Consider the following 19,252-nt stretch of genomic DNA (forward strand, 5'->3'; position numbering starts at 1 on the left):
GGGAGGTGTCCCCGCACGCGTGCGTATGTCAGAAGTGTCGGCAGTGTCCGCCGGCGCCGGTCCAGTGTCCACCGTTGTCTGAAAACTGCACTTTTCTGACCTCTGACCTCACTGGACGGTCCGCCACACTTTTCTTTACACCTCTCGGGCTTATCCGAGAGTGTGGCGTTGTAGGGGAGGTGTCCCCGCACGCGTGCGTATGTCAGAAGTGTCGGCAGTGTCCGCCGGCGCCGGTCCAGTGTCCACCGTTGTCTGAAAACTGCACTTTTCTGACCTCTGACCTCACTGGACGGTCCGCCACACTTTTCTTTACACCTCTCGGGCTTATCCGAGAGTCTGGCGTTGTAGGGGAGGTGTCCCCGCACGCGTGCGTAAGTCAGAAGTGTCGGCAGTGTCCGCCGGCGCCGGTCCAGTGTCCACCGTTGTCTGAAAACTGCACTTTTCTGACCTCTGACCTCACTGGACGGTCCGCCACACTTTTCTTTACACCTCTCGGGCTTATCCGAGAGTGTGGCGTTGTAGGAGAGGTGTCCCCGCACGCGTGCGTATGTCAGAAGTGTCGGCATTGTCCGCCGGCGCCGGTCCAGTGTCCACCGTTGTCTGAAAACTGCACTTTTCTGACCTCTGACCTCACTGGACGGTCCGCCACACTTTTTTTTACATCTCTCGGGCTTATCCGAGAGTGTGGCGTTGTAGGGGAGGTGTCCCCGCACGCGTGCGTATGTCAGAAGTGTCGGCAGTGTCCGCCGGCGCCGGTCCAGTGTCCACCGTTGTCTGAAAACTGCACTTTTCTGACCTCTGACCTCACTGGACGGTCCGCCACACTTTTCTTTACACCTCTCGGGCTTATCCGAGAGTGTGGCGTTGTAGGAGAGGTGTCCCCGCACGCGTGCGTATGTCAGAAGTGTCGGCATTGTCCGCCGGCGCCGGTCCAGTGTCCACCGTTGTCTGAAAACTGCACTTTTCTGACCTCTGACCTCACTGGACGGTCCGCCACACTTTTCTTTACACCTCTCGGGCTTATCCGAGAGTGTGGCGTTGTAGGGGAGGTGTCCCCGCACGCGTGCGTATGTCAGAAGTGTCGGCAGTGTCCGCCGGCGCCGGTCCAGTGTCCACCGTTGTCTGAAAACTGCACTTTTCTGACCTCTGACCTCACTGGACGGTCCGCCACACTTTTCTTTACACCTCTCGGGCTTATCCGAGAGTGTGGCGTTGTAGGGGAGGTGTCCCCGCACGCGTGCGTATGTCAGAAGTGTCGGCAGTGTCCGCCGGCGCCGGTCCAGTGTCCACCGTTGTCTGAAAACTGCACTTTTCTGACCTCTGACCTCACTGGACGGTCCGCCACACTTTTCTTTACACCTCTCGGGCTTATCCGAGAGTCTGGCGTTGTAGGGGAGGTGTCCCCGCACGCGTGCGTAAGTCAGAAGTGTCGGCAGTGTCCGCCGGCGCCGGTCCAGTGTCCACCGTTGTCTGAAAACTGCACTTTTCTGACCTCTGACCTCACTGGACGGTCCGCCACACTTTTCTTTACATCTCTCGGGCTTATCCGAGAGTGTGGCGTTGTAGGGGAGGTGTCCCCGCACGCGTGCGTATGTCAGAAGTGTCGGCAGTGTCCGCCGGCGCCGGTCCAGTGTCCACCGTTGTCTGAAAACTGCACTTTTCTGACCTCTGACCTCACTGGACGGTCCGCCACACTTTTCTTTACACCTCTCGGGCTTATCCGAGAGTGTGGCGTTGTAGGGGAGGTGTCCCCGCACGCGTGCGTATGTCAGAAGTGTCGGCAGTGTCCGCCGGCGCCGGTCCAGTGTCCACCGTTGTCTGAAAACTGCACTTTTCTGACCTCTGACCTCACTGGACGGTCCGCCACACTTTTCTTTACACCTCTCGGGCTTATCCGAGAGTGTGGCGTTGTAGGGGAGGTGTCCCCGCACGCGTGCGTATGTCAGAAGTGTCGGCAGTGTCCGCCGGCGCCGGTCCAGTGTCCACCGTTGTCTGAAAACTGCACTTTTCTGACCTCTGACCTCACTGGACGGTCCGCCACACTTTTTTTTACATCTCTCGGGCTTATCCGAGAGTTTGGCGTTGTAGGGGAGGTGTCCCCGCACGCGTGCGTATGTCAGAAGTGTCGGCAGTGTCCGCCGGCGCCGGTCCAGTGTCCACCGTTGTCTGAAAACTGCACTTTTCTGACCTCTGACCTCACTGGACGGTCCGCCACACTTTTTTTTACATCTCTCGGGCTTATCCGAGAGTGTGGCGTTGTAGGGGAGGTGTCCCCGCACGCGTGCGTATGTCAGAAGTGTCGGCAGTGTCCGCCGGCGCCGGTCCAGTGTCCACCGTTGTCTGAAAACTGCACTTTTATGACCTCTGACCTCACTGGACGGTCCGCCACACTTTTCTTTACACCTCTCGGGCTTATCCGAGAGTGTGGCGTTGTAGGGGAGGTGTCCCCGCACGCGTGCGTATGTCAGAAGTGTCGGCATTTTCCGCCGGCGCCGGTCCAGTGTCCACCGTTGTCTGAAAACTGCACTTTTCTGACCTCTGACCTCACTGGACGGTCCGCCACACTTTTCTTTACACCTCTCGGGCTTATCCGAGAGTGTGGCGTTGTAGGAGAGGTGTCCCCGCACGCGTGCGTATGTCAGAAGTGTCGGCATTGTCCGCCGGCGCCGGTCCAGTGTCCACCGTTGTCTGAAAACTGCACTTTTCTGACCTCTGACCTCACTGGACGGTCCGCCACACTTTTTTTTACATCTCTCGGGCTTATCCGAGAGTGTGGCGTTGTAGGGGAGGTGTCCCCGCACGCGTGCGTATGTCAGAAGTGTCGGCATTGTCCGCCGGCGCCGGTCCAGTGTCCACCGTTGTCTGAAAACTGCACTTTTCTGACCTCTGACCTCACTGGACGGTCCGCCACACTTTTCTTTACACCTCTCGGGCTTATCCGAGAGTCTGGCGTTGTAGGGGAGGTGTCCCCGCACGCGTGCGTATGTCAGAAGTGTCGGCAGTGTCCGCCGGCGCCGGTCCAGTGTCCACCGTTGTCTGAAAACTGCACTTTTCTGACCTCTGACCTCACTGGACGGTCCGCCACACTTTTCTTTACACCTCTCGGGCTTATCCGAGAGTGTGGCGTTGTAGGGGAGGTGTCCCCGCACGCGTGCGTATGTCAGAAGTGTCGGCAGTGTCCACCGGTGCCTGTCCAGTGTCCACTGTTGTCTGAAAACTGCACTTTTCTGACCTCTGACCTCACTGGACGGTCCGCCACACTTTTCTTTACACCTCTCGGGCTTATCCGAGAGTCTGGCGTTGTAGGGGAGGTGTCCCCGCACGCGTGCGTATGTCAGAAGTGTCGGCATTGTCCGCCGGCGCCGGTCCAGTGTCCACCGTTGTCTGAAACCTGCACTTTTCTGACCTCTGACCTCACTGGACGGTCCGCCACACTTTTCTTTACACCTCTCGGGCTTATCCGAGAGTGTGGCGTTGTAGGGGAGGTGTCCCCGCACGCGTGCGTATGTCAGAAGTGTCGGCAGTGTCCGCCGGCGCCGGTCCAGTGTCCACCGTTGTCTGAAAACTGCACTTTTCTGACCTCTGACCTCACTGGACGGTCCGCCACACTTTTTTTTACATCTCTCGGGCTTATCCGAGAGTGTGGCGTTGTAGGGGAGGTGTCCCCGCACGCGTGCGTATGTCAGAAGTGTCGGCAGTGTCCACCGGCGCCGGTCCAGTGTCCACCGTTGTCTGAAAACTGCACTTTTCTGACCTCTGACCTCACTGGACGGTCCGCCACACTTTTTTTTTACATCTCTCGGGCTTATCCGAGAGTGTGGCGTTGTAGGGGAGGTGTCCCCGCACGCGTGCGTATGTCAGAAGTGTCGGCAGTGTCCGCCGGCGCCGGTCCAGTGTCCACCGTTGTCTGAAAACTGCACTTTTCTGACCTCTGACCTCACTGGACGGTCCGCCACACTTTTTTTTACATCTCTCGGGCTTATCCGAGAGTGTGGCGTTGTAGGGGAGGTGTCCCCGCACGCGTGCGTATGTCAGAAGTGTCGGCAGTGTCCGCCGGCGCCGGTCCAGTGTCCACCGTTGTCTGAAAACTGCACTTTTCTGACCTCTGACCTCACTGGACGGTCCGCCACACTTTTCTTTACACCTCTCGGGCTTATCCGAGAGTCTGGCGTTGTAGGGGAGGTGTCCCCGCACGCGTGCGTATGTCAGAAGTGTCGGCAGTGTCCGCCGGCGCCGGTCCAGTGTCCACCGTTGTCTGAAAACTGCACTTTTCTGACCTCTGACCTAACTGGACGGTCCGCCACACTTTTCTTTACACCTCTCGGGCTTATCCGAGAGTGTGGCGTTGTAGGGGAGGTGTCCCCGCACGCGTGCGTATGTCAGAAGTGTCGGCAGTGTCCACCGGTGCCTGTCCAGTGTCCACTGTTGTCTGAAAACGGCACTTTTCTGACCTCTGACCTCACTGGACGGTCCGCCACACTTTTTTTTACATCTCTCGGGCTTATCCGAGAGTGTGGCGTTGTAGGGGAGGTGTCCCCGCACGCGTGCGTATGTCAGAAGTGTCGGCAGTGTCCGCCGGCGCCGGTCCAGTGTCCACCGTTGTCTGAAAACTGCACTTTTCTGACCTCTGACCTCACTGGACGGTCCGCCACACTTTTTTTTACATCTCTCGGGCTTATCCGAGAGTTTGGCGTTGTAGGGGTGGTGTCCCCGCACGCGTGCGTATGTCAGAAGTGTCGGCAGTGTCCGCCGGCGCCGGTCCAGTGTCCACCGTTGTCTGAAAACTGCACTTTTCTGACCTCTGACCTCACTGGACGGTCCGCCACACTTTTCTTTACACCTCTCGGGCTTATCCGAGAGTGTGGCGTTGTAGGGGAGGTGTCCCCGCACGCGTGCGTATGTCAGAAGTGTCGGCAGTGTCCACCGGTGCCTGTCCAGTGTCCACCGTTGTCTGAAAACTGCACTTTTCTGACCTCTGACCTCACTGGACGGTCCGCCACACTTTTCTTTACACCTCTCGGGCTTATCCGAGAGTGTGGCATTGTAGGGGAGGTGTCCCCGCACGCGTGCGTATGTCAGAAGTGTCGGCAGTGTCCGCCGGCGCCGGTCCAGTGTCCACCGTTGTCTGAAAACTGCACTTTTCTGACCTCTGACCTCACTGGACGGTCCGCCACACTTTTTTTTACATCTCTCGGGCTTATCCGAGAGTGTGGCGTTGTAGGGGGGGTGTCCCCGCACGCGTGCGTATGTCAGAAGTGTCGGCAGTGTCCGCCGGCGCCGGTCCAGTGTCCACCGTTGTCTGAAAACTGCACTTTTCTGACCTCTGACCTCACTGGACGGTCCGCCACACTTTTTTTTACATCTCTCGGGCTTATCCGAGAGTGTGGCGTTGTAGGGGTGGTGTCCCCGCACGCGTGCGTATGTCAGAAGTGTCGGCAGTGTCCGCCGGCGCCGGTCCAGTGTCCACCGTTGTCTGAAAACTGCACTTTTCTGACCTCTGACCTCACTGGACGGTCCGCCACACTTTTTTTTACACCTCTCGGGCTTATCCGAGAGTGTGGCGTTGTAGGGGAGGTGTCCCCGCACGCGTGCGTATGTCAGAAGTGTCGGCAGTGTCCGCCGGCGCCGGTCCAGTGTCCACCGTTGTCTGAAAACTGCACTTTTCTGACCTCTGACCTCACTGGACGGTCCGCCACACTTTTCTTTACACCTCTCGGGCTTATCCGAGAGTGTGGCGTTGTAGGAGAGGTGTCCCCGCACGCGTGCGTATGTCAGAAGTGTCGGCAGTGTCCGCCGGCGCCGGTCCAGTGTCCACCGTTGTCTGAAAACTGCACTTTTCTGACCTCTGACCTCACTGGACGGTCCGCCACACTTTTTTTTACATCTCTCGGGCTTATCCGAGAGTGTGGCGTTGTAGGGGAGGTGTCCCCGCACGCGTGCGTATGTCAGAAGTGTCGGCAGTGTCCGCCGGCGCCGGTCCAGTGTCCACCGTTGTCTGAAAACTGCACTTTTCTGACCTCTGACCTCACTGGACGGTCCGCCACACTTTTTTTTACATCTCTCGGGCTTATCCGAGAGTGTGGCGTTGTAGGGGAGGTGTCCCCGCACGCGTGCGTATGTCAGAAGTGTCGGCAGTGTCCGCCGGCGCCGGTCCAGTGTCCACCGTTGTCTGAAAACTGCACTTTTCTGACCTCTGACCTCACTGGACGGTCCGCCACACTTTTCTTTACACCTCTCGGACTTATCCGAGAGTGTGGCGTTGTAGGGGAGGTGTCCCCACACGCGTGCGTATGTCAGAAGTGTCGGCAGTGTCCGCCGGCGCCGGTCCAGTGTCCACCGTTGTCTGAAAACTGCACTTTTCTGACCTCTGACCTCACTGGACGGTCCGCCACACTTTTCTTTACACCTCTCGGGCTTATCCGAGAGTGTGGCGTTGTAGGGGAGGTGTCCCCGCACGCGTGCGTATGTCAGAAGTGTCGGCAGTGTCCGCCGGCGCCGGTCCAGTGTCCACCGTTGTCTGAAAACTGCACTTTTCTGACCTCTGACCTCACTGGACGGTCCGCCACACTTTTCTTTACACCTCTCGGGCTTATCCGAGAGTCTGGCGTTGTAGGGGAGGTGTCCCCGCACGCGTGCGTAAGTCAGAAGTGTCGGCAGTGTCCGCCGGCGCCGGTCCAGTGTCCACCGTTGTCTGAAAACTGCACTTTTCTGACCTCTGACCTCACTGGACGGTCCGCCACACTTTTCTTTACATCTCTCGGGCTTATCCGAGAGTGTGGCGTTGTAGGGGAGGTGTCCCCGCACGCGTGCGTATGTCAGAAGTGTCGGCAGTGTCCGCCGGCGCCGGTCCAGTGTCCACCGTTGTCTGAAAACTGCACTTTTCTGACCTCTGACCTCACTGGACGGTCCGCCACACTTTTCTTTACACCTCTCGGGCTTATCCGAGAGTGTGGCGTTGTAGGGGAGGTGTCCCCGCACGCGTGCGTATGTCAGAAGTGTCGGCAGTGTCCGCCGGCGCCGGTCCAGTGTCCACCGTTGTCTGAAAACTGCACTTTTCTGACCTCTGACCTCACTGGACGGTCCGCCACACTTTTCTTTACACCTCTCGGGCTTATCCGAGAGTGTGGCGTTGTAGGGGAGGTGTCCCCGCACGCGTGCGTATGTCAGAAGTGTCGGCAGTGTCCGCCGGCGCCGGTCCAGTGTCCACCGTTGTCTGAAAACTGCACTTTTCTGACCTCTGACCTCACTGGACGGTCCGCCACACTTTTTTTTACATCTCTCGGGCTTATCCGAGAGTTTGGCGTTGTAGGGGAGGTGTCCCCGCACGCGTGCGTATGTCAGAAGTGTCGGCAGTGTCCGCCGGCGCCGGTCCAGTGTCCACCGTTGTCTGAAAACTGCACTTTTCTGACCTCTGACCTCACTGGACGGTCCGCCACACTTTTTTTTACATCTCTCGGGCTTATCCGAGAGTGTGGCGTTGTAGGGGAGGTGTCCCCGCACGCGTGCGTATGTCAGAAGTGTCGGCAGTGTCCGCCGGCGCCGGTCCAGTGTCCACCGTTGTCTGAAAACTGCACTTTTCTGACCTCTGACCTCACTGGACGGTCCGCCACACTTTGTTTTACATCTCTCGGGCTTATCCGAGAGTGTGGCGTTGTAGGGGAGGTGTCCCCGCACGCGTGCGTATGTCAGAAGTGTCGGCAGTGTCCGCCGGCGCCGGTCCAGTGTCCACCGTTGTCTGAAAACTGCACTTTTCTGACCTCTGACCTCACTGGACGGTCCGCCACACTTTTTTTTACATCTCTCGGGCTTATCCGAGAGTGTGGCGTTGTAGGGGAGGTGTCCCCGCACGCGTGCGTATGTCAGAAGTGTCGGCAGTGTCCGCCGGCGCCGGTCCAGTGTCCACCGTTGTCTGAAAACTGCACTTTTCTGACCTCTGACCTCACTGGACAGTCCGCCACACTTTTTTTTACATCTCTCGGGCTTATCCGAGAGTGTGGCGTTGTAGGGGAGGTGTCCCCGCACGCGTGCGTATGTCAGAAGTGTCGGCAGTGTCCGCCGGCGCCGGTCCAGTGTCCACCGTTGTCTGAAAACTGCACTTATCTGACCTCTGACCTCACTGGACGGTCCGCCACACTTTTCTTTACACCTCTCGGGCTTATCCGAGAGTCTGGTGTTGTAGGGGAGGTGTCCCCGCACGCGTGCGTATGTCAGAAGTGTCGGCAGTGTCCGCCGGCGCCGGTCCAGTGTCCACCGTTGTCTGAAAACTGCACTTTTCTGACCTCTGACCTCACTGGACGGTCCGCCACACTTTTTTTTACATCTCTCGGGCTTATCCGAGAGTGTGGCGTTGTAGGGGAGGTGTCCCCGCACGCGTGCGTATGTCAAAAGTGTCGGCAGTGTCCGCCGGCGCCGGTCCAGTGTCCACCGTTGTCTGAAAACTGCACTTTTCTGACCTCTGACCTCACTGGACGGTCCGCCACACTTTTTTTTACATCTCTCGGGCTTATCCGAGAGTGTGGCGTTGTAGGGGAGGTGTCCCCGCACGCGTGCGTATGTCAGAAGTGTCGGCAGTGTCCGCCGGCGCCGGTCCATTGTCCACCGTTGTCTGAAAACTGCACTTTTCTGACCTCTGACCTCACTGGACGGTCCGCCACACTTTTCTTTACACCTCTCGGGCTTATCCGAGAGTCTGGCGTTGTAGGGGAGGTGTCCCCGCACGCGTGCGTATGTCAGAAGTGTCGGCAGTGTCCGCCGGCGCCGGTCCAGTGTCCACCGTTGTCTGAAAACTGCACTTTTCTGACCTCTGACCTCACTGGACGGTCCGCCACACTTTTTTTTACATCTCTCGGGCTTATCCGAGAGTGTGGCGTTGTAGGGGAGGTGTCCCCGCACGCGTGCGTATGTCAGAAGTGTCGGCAGTGTCCGCCGGCGCCGGTCCAGTGTCCACCGTTGTCTGAAAACTGCACTTATCTGACCTCTGACCTCACTGGACGGTCCGCCACACTTTTCTTTACACCTCTCGGGCTTATCCGAGAGTCTGGCGTTGTAGGGGAGGTGTCCCCGCACGCGTGCGTATGTCAGAAGTGTCGGCAGTGTCCGCCGGCGCCGGTCCAGTGTCCACCGTTGTCTGAAAACTGCACTTTTCTGACCTCTGACCTCACTGGACGGTCCGCCACACTTTTTTTTACATCTCTCGGGCTTATCCGAGAGTGTGGCGTTGTAGGGGAGGTGTCCCCGCACGCGTGCGTATGTCAGAAGTGTCGGCAGTGTCCGCCGGCGCCGGTCCAGTGTCCACCGTTGTCTGAAAACTGCACTTATCTGACCTCTGACCTCACTGGACGGTCCGCCACACTTTTCTTTACACCTCTCGGGCTTATCCGAGAGTCTGGCGTTGTAGGGGAGGTATCCCCGCACGCGTGCGTATGTCAGAAGTGTCGGCAGTGTCCGCCGGCGCCGGTCCAGTGTCCACCGTTGTCTGAAAACTGCACTTTTCTGACCTCTGACCTCACTGGACGGTCCGCCACACTTTTTTTTACATCTCTCGGGCTTATCCGAGAGTGTGGCGTTGTAGGGGTGGTGTCCCCGCACGTGTGCGTATGTCAGAAGTGTCGGCAGTGTCCGCCGGCGCCGGTCCAGTGTCCACCGTTGTCTGAAAACTGCACTTTTCTGACCTCTGACCTCACTGGACGGTCCGCCACACTTTTTTTTACATCTCTCGGGCTTATCCGAGAGTGTGGCGTTGTAGGGGAGGTGTCCCCGCACGCGTGCGTATGTCAGAAGTGTCGGCAGTGTCCGCCGGCGCCGGTCCAGTGTCCACCGTTGTCTGAAAACTGCACTTTTCTGACCTCTGACCTCACTGGACGGTCCGCCACACTTTTTTTTACACCTCTCGGGCTTATCCGAGAGTGTGGCGTTGTAGGGGAGGTGTCCCCGCACGCGTGGGTATGTCAGAAGTGTCGGCAGTGTCCGCCGGCGCCGGTCCAGTGTCCACCGTTGTCTGAAAACTGCACTTTTCTGACCTCTGACCTCACTGGACGGTCCGCCACACTTTTCTTTACACCTCTCGGGCTTATCCGAGAGTGTGGCGTTGTAGGAGAGGTGTCCCCGCACGCGTGCGTATGTCAGAAGTGTCGGCATTGTCCGCCGGCGCCGGTCCAGTGTCCACCGTTGTCTGAAAACTGCACTTTTCTGACCTCTGACCTCACTGGACGGTCCGCCACACTTTTTTTTACATCTCTCGGGCTTATCCGAGAGTGTGGCGTTGTAGGGGAGGTGTCCCCGCACGCGTGCGTATGTCAGAAGTGTCGGCAGTGTCCGCCGGCGCCGGTCCAGTGTCCACCGTTGTCTGAAAACTGCACTTTTCTGACCTCTGACCTCACTGGACGGTCCGCCACACTTTTTTTTACATCTCTCGGGCTTATCCGAGAGTGTGGCGTTGTAGGGGAGGTGTCCCCGCACGCGTGCGTATGTCAGAAGTGTCGGCAGTGTCCGCCGGCGCCGGTCCAGTGTCCACCGTTGTCTGAAAACTGCACTTTTCTGACCTCTGACCTCACTGGACGGTCCGCCACACTTTTCTTTACACCTCTCGGGCTTATCCGAGAGTGTGGCGTTGTAGGGGAGGTGTCCCCGCACGCGTGCGTATGTCAGAAGTGTCGGCAGTGTCCGCCGGCGCCGGTCCAGTGTCCACCGTTGTCTGAAAACTGCACTTTTCTGACCTCTGACCTCACTGGACGGTCCGCCACACTTTTCTTTACACCTCTCGGGCTTATCCGAGAGTGTGGCGTTGTAGGGGAGGTGTCCCCGCACGCGTGCGTATGTCAGAAGTGTCGGCAGTGTCCGCCGGCGCCGGTCCAGTGTCCACCGTTGTCTGAAAACTGCACTTTTCTGACCTCTGACCTCACTGGACGGTCCGCCACACTTTTTTTTACATCTCTCGGGCTTATCCGAGAGTTTGGCGTTGTAGGGGAGGTGTCCCCGCACGCGTGCGTATGTCAGAAGTGTCGGCAGTGTCCGCCGACGCCGGTCCAGTGTCCACCGTTGTCTGAAAACTGCACTTTTCTGACCTCTGACCTCACTGGACGGTCCGCCACACTTTTTTTTACATCTCTCGGGCTTATCCGAGAGTGTGGCGTTGTAGGGGAGGTGTCCCCGCACGCGTGCGTATGTCAGAAGTGTCGGCAGTGTCCGCCGGCGCCGGTCCAGTGTCCACCGTTGTCTGAAAACTGCACTTTTATGACCTCTGACCTCACTGGACGGTCCGCCACACTTTTCTTTACACCTCTCGGGCTTATCCGAGAGTGTGGCGTTGTAGGGGAGGTGTCCCCGCACGCGTGCGTATGTCAGAAGTGTCGGCATTTTCCGCCGGCGCCGGTCCAGTGTCCACCGTTGTCTGAAAACTGCACTTTTCTGACCTCTGACCTCACTGGACGGTCCGCCACACTTTTCTTTACACCTCTCGGGCTTATCCGAGAGTGTGGCGTTGTAGGAGAGGTGTCCCCGCACGCGTGCGTATGTCAGAAGTGTCGGCATTGTCCGCCGGCGCCGGTCCAGTGTCCACCGTTGTCTGAAAACTGCACTTTTCTGACCTCTGACCTCACTGGACGGTCCGCCACACTTTTTTTTACATCTCTCGGGCTTATCCGAGAGTGTGGCGTTGTAGGGGAGGTGTCCCCGCACGCGTGCGTATGTCAGAAGTGTCGGCATTGTCCGCCGGCGCCGGTCCAGTGTCCACCGTTGTCTGAAAACTGCACTTTTCTGACCTCTGACCTCACTGGACGGTCCGCCACACTTTTCTTTACACCTCTCGGGCTTATCCGAGAGTCTGGCGTTGTAGGGGAGGTGTCCCCGCACGCGTGCGTATGTCAGAAGTGTCGGCAGTGTCCGCCGGCGCCGGTCCAGTGTCCACCGTTGTCTGAAAACTGCACTTTTCTGACCTCTGACCTCACTGGACGGTCCGCCACACTTTTCTTTACACCTCTCGGGCTTATCCGAGAGTGTGGCGTTGTAGGGGAGGTGTCCCCGCACGCGTGCGTATGTCAGAAGTGTCGGCAGTGTCCACCGGTGCCTGTCCAGTGTCCACTGTTGTCTGAAAACTGCACTTTTCTGACCTCTGACCTCACTGGACGGTCCGCCACACTTTTCTTTACACCTCTCGGGCTTATCCGAGAGTCTGGCGTTGTAGGGGAGGTGTCCCCGCACGCGTGCGTATGTCAGAAGTGTCGGCATTGTCCGCCGGCGCCGGTCCAGTGTCCACCGTTGTCTGAAAACTGCACTTTTCTGACCTCTGACCTCACTGGACGGTCCGCCACACTTTTCTTTACACCTCTCGGGCTTATCCGAGAGTGTGGCGTTGTAGGGGAGGTGTCCCCGCACGCGTGCGTATGTCAGAAGTGTCGGCAGTGTCCGCCGGCGCCGGTCCAGTGTCCACCGTTGTCTGAAAACTGCACTTTTCTGACCTCTGACCTCACTGGACGGTCCGCCACACTTTTTTTTACATCTCTCGGGCTTATCCGAGAGTGTGGCGTTGTAGGGGAGGTGTCCCCGCACGCGTGCGTATGTCAGAAGTGTCGGCAGTGTCCACCGGCGCCGGTCCAGTGTCCACCGTTGTCTGAAAACTGCACTTTTCTGACCTCTGACCTCACTGGACGGTCCGCCACACTTTTTTTTTACATCTCTCGGGCTTATCCGAGAGTGTGGCGTTGTAGGGGAGGTGTCCCCGCACGCGTGCGTATGTCAGAAGTGTCGGCAGTGTCCGCCGGCGCCGGTCCAGTGTCCACCGTTGTCTGAAAACTGCACTTTTCTGACCTCTGACCTCACTGGACGGTCCGCCACACTTTTTTTTACATCTCTCGGGCTTATCCGAGAGTGTGGCGTTGTAGGGGAGGTGTCCCCGCACGCGTGCGTATGTCAGAAGTGTCGGCAGTGTCCGCCGGCGCCGGTCCAGTGTCCACCGTTGTCTGAAAACTGCACTTTTCTGACCTCTGACCTCACTGGACGGTCCGCCACACTTTTCTTTACACCTCTCGGGCTTATCCGAGAGTCTGGCGTTGTAGGGGAGGTGTCCCCGCACGCGTGCGTATGTCAGAAGTGTCGGCAGTGTCCGCCGGCGCCGGTCCAGTGTCCACCGTTGTCTGAAAACTGCACTTTTCTGACCTCTGACCTAACTGGACGGTCCGCCACACTTTTCTTTACACCTCTCGGGCTTATCCGAGAGTGTGGCGTTGTAGGGGAGGTGTCCCCGCACGCGTGCGTATGTCAGAAGTGTCGGCAGTGTCCACCGGTGCCTGTCCAGTGTCCACTGTTGTCTGAAAACGGCACTTTTCTGACCTCTGACCTCACTAGACGGTCCGCCACACTTTTTTTTACACCTCTCGGGCTTATCCGAGAGTGTGGCGTTGTAGGGGAGGTGTCCCCGCACGCGTGCGTATGTCAGAAGTGTCGGCAGTGTCCACCGGTGCCTGTCCAGTGTCCACTGTTGTCTGAAAACGGCACTTTTCTGACCTCTGACCTCACTGGACGGTCAGCCACACTTTTTTTTACACCTCTCGGGCTTATCCGAGAGTTTGGCGTTGTAGGGGAGGTGTCCCCGCACGCGTGCGTATGTCAGAAGTGTCGGCAGTGTCCGCCGGCGCCGGTCCAGTGTCCACCGTTGTCTGAAAACTGCACTTTTCTGACCTCTGACCTCACTGGACGGTCCGCCACACTTTTCTTTACACCTCTCGGGCTTATCCGAGAGTCTGGCGTTGTAGGGGAGGTGTCCCCGCACGCGTGCGTATGTCAGAAGTGTCGGCATTGTCCGCCGGTGCCGGTCCAGTGTCCACCGTTGTCTGAAAACTGCACTTTTCTGACCTCTGACCTCACTGGACGGTCCGCCACACTTTTCTTTACACCTCTCGGGCTTATCCGAGAGTCTGGCGTTGTAGGGGAGGTGTCCCCGCACGCGTGCGTATGTCAGAAGTGTCGGCATTGTCCGCCGGTGCCGGTCCAGTGTCCACCGTTGTCTGAAAACTGCACTTTTCTGACCTCTGACCTCACTGGACGGTCCGCCACACTTTTCTTTACATCTCTCGGGCTTATCCGAGAGTGTGGCGTTGTAGGGGAGGTGTCCCCGCACGCGTGCGTATGTCAGAAGTGTCGGCAGTGTCCACCGGCGCCGGTCCAGTGTCCACCGTTGTCTGAAAACTGCACTTTTCTGACCTCTGACCTCACTGGACGGTCCGCCACACTTTTTTTTACATCTCTCGGGCTTATCCGAGAGTGTGGCGTTGTAGGGGAGGTGTCCCCGCACGCGTGCGTATGTCAGAAGTGTCGGAAGTGTCCGCCGGCGCCGGTCCAGTGTCCACCGTTGTCTGAAAACTGCACTTTTCTGACCTCTGACCTCACTGGACGGTCCGCCACACTTTTTTTTACATCTCTCGGGCTTATCCGAGAGTGTGGCGTTGTAGGGGAGGTGTCCCCGCACGCGTGCGTATGTCAGAAGTGTCGGCAGTGTCCGCCGGCGCCGGTCCAGTGTCCACCGTTGTCTGAAAACTGCACTTTTCTGACCTCTGACCTCACTGGACGGTCCGCCACACTTTTCTTTACACCTCTCGGGCTTATCCGAGAGTGTGGCGTTGTAGGGGAGGTGTCCCCGCACGCGTGCGTATGTCAGAAGTGTCGGCAGTGTCCGCCGGCGCCGGTCCAGTGTCCACCGTTGTCTGAAAACTGCACTTTTCTGACCTCTGACCTCACTGGACGGTCCGCCACACTTTTTTTTACATCTCTCGGGCTTATCCGAGAGTTTGGCGTTGTAGGGGAGGTGTCCCCGCACGCGTGCGTATGTCAGAAGTGTCGGCAGTGTCCGCCGACGCCGGTCCAGTGTCCACCGTTGTCTGAAAACTGCACTTTTCTGACCTCTGACCTCACTGGACGGTCCGCCACACTTTTTTTTACATCTCTCGGGCTTATCCGAGAGTGTGGCGTTGTAGGGGAGGTGTCCCCGCACGCGTGCGTATGTCAGAAGTGTCGGCAGTGTCCGCCGGCGCCGGTCCAGTGTCCACCGTTGTCTGAAAACTGCACTTTTATGACCTCTGACCTCACTGGACGGTCCGCCACACTTTTCTTTACACCTCTCGGGCTTATCCGAGAGTGTGGCGTTGTAGGGGAGGTGTCCCCGCACGCGTGCGTATGTCAGAAGTGTCGGCATTTTCCGCCGGCGCCGGTCCAGTGTCCACCGTTGTCTGAAAACTGCACTTTTCTGACCTCTGACCTCACTGGACGGTCCGCCACACTTTTCTTTACACCTCTCGGGCTTATCCGAGAGTGTGGCGTTGTAGGAGAGGTGTCCCCGCACGCGTGCGTATGTCAGAAGTGTCGGCATTGTCCGCCGGCGCCGGTCCAGTGTCCACCGTTGTCTGAAAACTGCACTTTTCTGACCTCTGACCTCACTGGACGGTCCGCCACACTTTTTTTTACATCTCTCGGGCTTATCCGAGAGTGTGGCGTTGTAGGGGAGGTGTCCCCGCACGCGTGCGTATGTCAGAAGTGTCGGCATTGTCCGCCGGCGCCGGTCCAGTGTCCACCGTTGTCTGAAAACTGCACTTTTCTGACCTCTGACCTCACTGGACGGTCCGCCACACTTTTCTTTACACCTCTCGGGCTTATCCGAGAGTCTGGCGTTGTAGGGGAGGTGTCCCCGCACGCGTGCGTATGTCAGAAGTGTCGGCAGTGTCCGCCGGCGCCGGTCCAGTGTCCACCGTTGTCTGAAAACTGCACTTTTCTGACCTCTGACCTCACTGGACGGTCCGCCACACTTTTCTTTACACCTCTCGGGCTTATCCGAGAGTGTGGCGTTGTAGGGGAGGTGTCCCCGCACGCGTGCGTATGTCAGAAGTGTCGGCAGTGTCCACCGGTGCCTGTCCAGTGTCCACTGTTGTCTGAAAACTGCACTTTTCTGACCTCTGACCTCACTGGACGGTCCGCCACACTTTTCTTTACACCTCTCGGGCTTATCCGAGAGTCTGGCGTTGTAGGGGAGGTGTCCCCGCACGCGTGCGTATGTCAGAAGTGTCGGCATTGTCCGCCGGCGCCGGTCCAGTGTCCACCGTTGTCTGAAAACTGCACTTTTCTGACCTCTGACCTCACTGGACGGTCCGCCACACTTTTCTTTACACCTCTCGGGCTTATCCGAGAGTGTGGCGTTGTAGGGGAGGTGTCCCCGCACGCGTGCGTATGTCAGAAGTGTCGGCAGTGTCCGCCGGCGCCGGTCCAGTGTCCACCGTTGTCTGAAAACTGCACTTTTCTGACCTCTGACCTCACTGGACGGTCCGCCACACTTTTTTTTACATCTCTCGGGCTTATCCGAGAGTGTGGCGTTGTAGGGGAGGTGTCCCCGCACGCGTGCGTATGTCAGAAGTGTCGGCAGTGTCCACCGGCGCCGGTCCAGTGTCCACCGTTGTCTGAAAACTGCACTTTTCTGACCTCTGACCTCACTGGACGGTCCGCCACACTTTTTTTTTACATCTCTCGGGCTTATCCGAGAGTGTGGCGTTGTAGGGGAGGTGTCCCCGCACGCGTGCGTATGTCAGAAGTGTCGGCAGTGTCCGCCGGCGCCGGTCCAGTGTCCACCGTTGTCTGAAAACTGCACTTTTCTGACCTCTGACCTCACTGGACGGTCCGCCACACTTTTTTTTACATCTCTCGGGCTTATCCGAGAGTGTGGCGTTGTAGGGGAGGTGTCCCCGCACGCGTGCGTATGTCAGAAGTGTCGGCAGTGTCCGCCGGCGCCGGTCCAGTGTCCACCGTTGTCTGAAAACTGCACTTTTCTGACCTCTGACCTCACTGGACGGTCCGCCACACTTTTCTTTACACCTCTCGGGCTTATCCGAGAGTCTGGCGTTGTAGGGGAGGTGTCCCCGCACGCGTGCGTATGTCAGAAGTGTCGGCAGTGTCCGCCGGCGCCGGTCCAGTGTCCACCGTTGTCTGAAAACTGCACTTTTCTGACCTCTGACCTAACTGGACGGTCCGCCACACTTTTCTTTACACCTCTCGGGCTTATCCGAGAGTGTGGCGTTGTAGGGGAGGTGTCCCCGCACGCGTGCGTATGTCAGAAGTGTCGGCAGTGTCCACCGGTGCCTGTCCAGTGTCCACTGTTGTCTGAAAACGGCACTTTTCTGACCTCTGACCTCACTAGACGGTCCGCCACACTTTTTTTTACACCTCTCGGGCTTATCCGAGAGTGTGGCGTTGTAGGGGAGGTGTCCCCGCACGCGTGCGTATGTCAGAAGTGTCGGCAGTGTCCACCGGTGCCTGTCCAGTGTCCACTGTTGTCTGAAAACGGCACTTTTCTGACCTCTGACCTCACTGGACGGTCAGCCACACTTTTTTTTACACCTCTCGGGCTTATCCGAGAGTTTGGCGTTGTAGGGGAGGTGTCCCCGCACGCGTGCGTATGTCAGAAGTGTCGGCAGTGTCCGCCGGCGCCGGTCCAGTGTCCACCGTTGTCTGAAAACTGCACTTTTCTGACCTCTGACCTCACTGGACGGTCCGCCACACTTTTCTTTACACCTCTCGGGCTTATCCGAGAGTCTGGCGTTGTAGGGGAGGTGTCCCCGCACGCGTGCGTATGTCAGAAGTGTCGGCATTGTCCGCCGGTGCCGGTCCAGTGTCCACCGTTGTCTGAAAACTGCACTTTTCTGACCTCTGACCTCACTGGACGGTCCGCCACACTTTTCTTTACACCTCTCGGGCTTATCCGAGAGTCTGGCGTTGTAGGGGAGGTGTCCCCGCACGCGTGCGTATGTCAGAAGTGTCGGCATTGTCCGCCGGTGCCGGTCCAGTGTCCACCGTTGTCTGAAAACTGCACTTTTCTGACCTCTGACCTCACTGGACGGTCCGCCACACTTTTCTTTACATCTCTCGGGCTTATCCGAGAGTGTGGCGTTGTAGGGGAGGTGTCCCCGCACGCGTGCGTATGTCAGAAGTGTCGGCAGTGTCCACCGGCGCCGGTCCAGTGTCCACCGTTGTCTGAAAACTGCACTTTTCTGACCTCTGACCTCACTGGACGGTCCGCCACACTTTTTTTTACATCTCTCGGGCTTATCCGAGAGTGTGGCGTTGTAGGGGAGGTGTCCCCGCACGCGTGCGTATGTCAGAAGTGTCGGAAGTGTCCGCCGGCGCCGGTCCAGTGTCCACCGTTGTCTGAAAACTGCACTTTTCTGACCTCTGACCTCACTGGACGGTCCGCCACACTTTTTTTTACATCTCTCGGGCTTATCCGAGAGTGTGGCGTTGTAGGGGAGGTGTCCCCGCACGCGTGCGTATGTCAGAAGTGTCGGCAGTGTCCGCCGGCGCCGGTCCAGTGTCCACCGTTGTCTGAAAACTGCACTTTTCTGACCTCTGACCTCACTGGACGGTCCGCCACACTTTTCTTTACACCTCTCGGGCTTATCCGAGAGTCTGGCGTTGTAGGGGAGGTGTCCCCGCACGCGTGCGTATGTCAGAAGTGTCGGCAGTGTCCGCCGGCGCCGGTCCAGTGTCCACCGTTGTCTGAAAACTGCACTTTTCTGACCTCTGACCTCACTGGACGGTCCGCCACACTTTTCTTTACACCTCTCGGGCTTATCCGAGAGTGTGGCGTTGTAGGGGAGGTGTCCCCGCACGCGTGCGTATGTCAGAAGTGTCGGCAGTGTCCACCGGTGCCTGTCCAGTGTCCACTGTTGTCTGAAAACTGCACTTTTCTGACCTCTGACCTCACTGGACGGTCCGCCACACTTTTCTTTACACCTCTCGGGCTTATCCGAGAGTCTGGCGTTGTAGGGGAGGTGTCATCGCACGCGTGCGTATGTCAGAAGTGTCGGCATTGTCCGCCGGCGCCGGTCCAGTGTCCACCGTTGTCTGAAAACTGCACTTTTCTGACCTCTGACCTCACTGGACGGTCCGCCACACTTTTCTTTACACCTCTCGGGCTTATCCGAGAGTGTGGCGTTGTAGGGGAGGTGTCCCCGCACGCGTGCGTATGTCAGAAGTGTCGGCAGTGTCCGCCGGCGCCGGTCCAGTGTCCACCGTTGTCTGAAAACTGCACTTTTCTGACCTCTGACCTCACTGGACGGTCCGCCACACTTTTTTTTACATCTCTCGGGCTTATCCGAGAGTGTGGCGTTGTAGGGGAGGTGTCCCCGCACGCGTGCGTATGTCAGAAGTGTCGGCAGTGTCCACCGGCGCCGGTCCAGTGTCCACCGTTGTCTGAAAACTGCACTTTTCTGACCTCTGACCT

This window comes from Gymnoscopelus braueri, assembly GCF_963280865.1.
Source record: "Gymnoscopelus braueri genome assembly, chromosome: 14".
Classification (NCBI taxonomy): Eukaryota; Metazoa; Chordata; class Actinopteri; order Myctophiformes; family Myctophidae; genus Gymnoscopelus; species Gymnoscopelus braueri.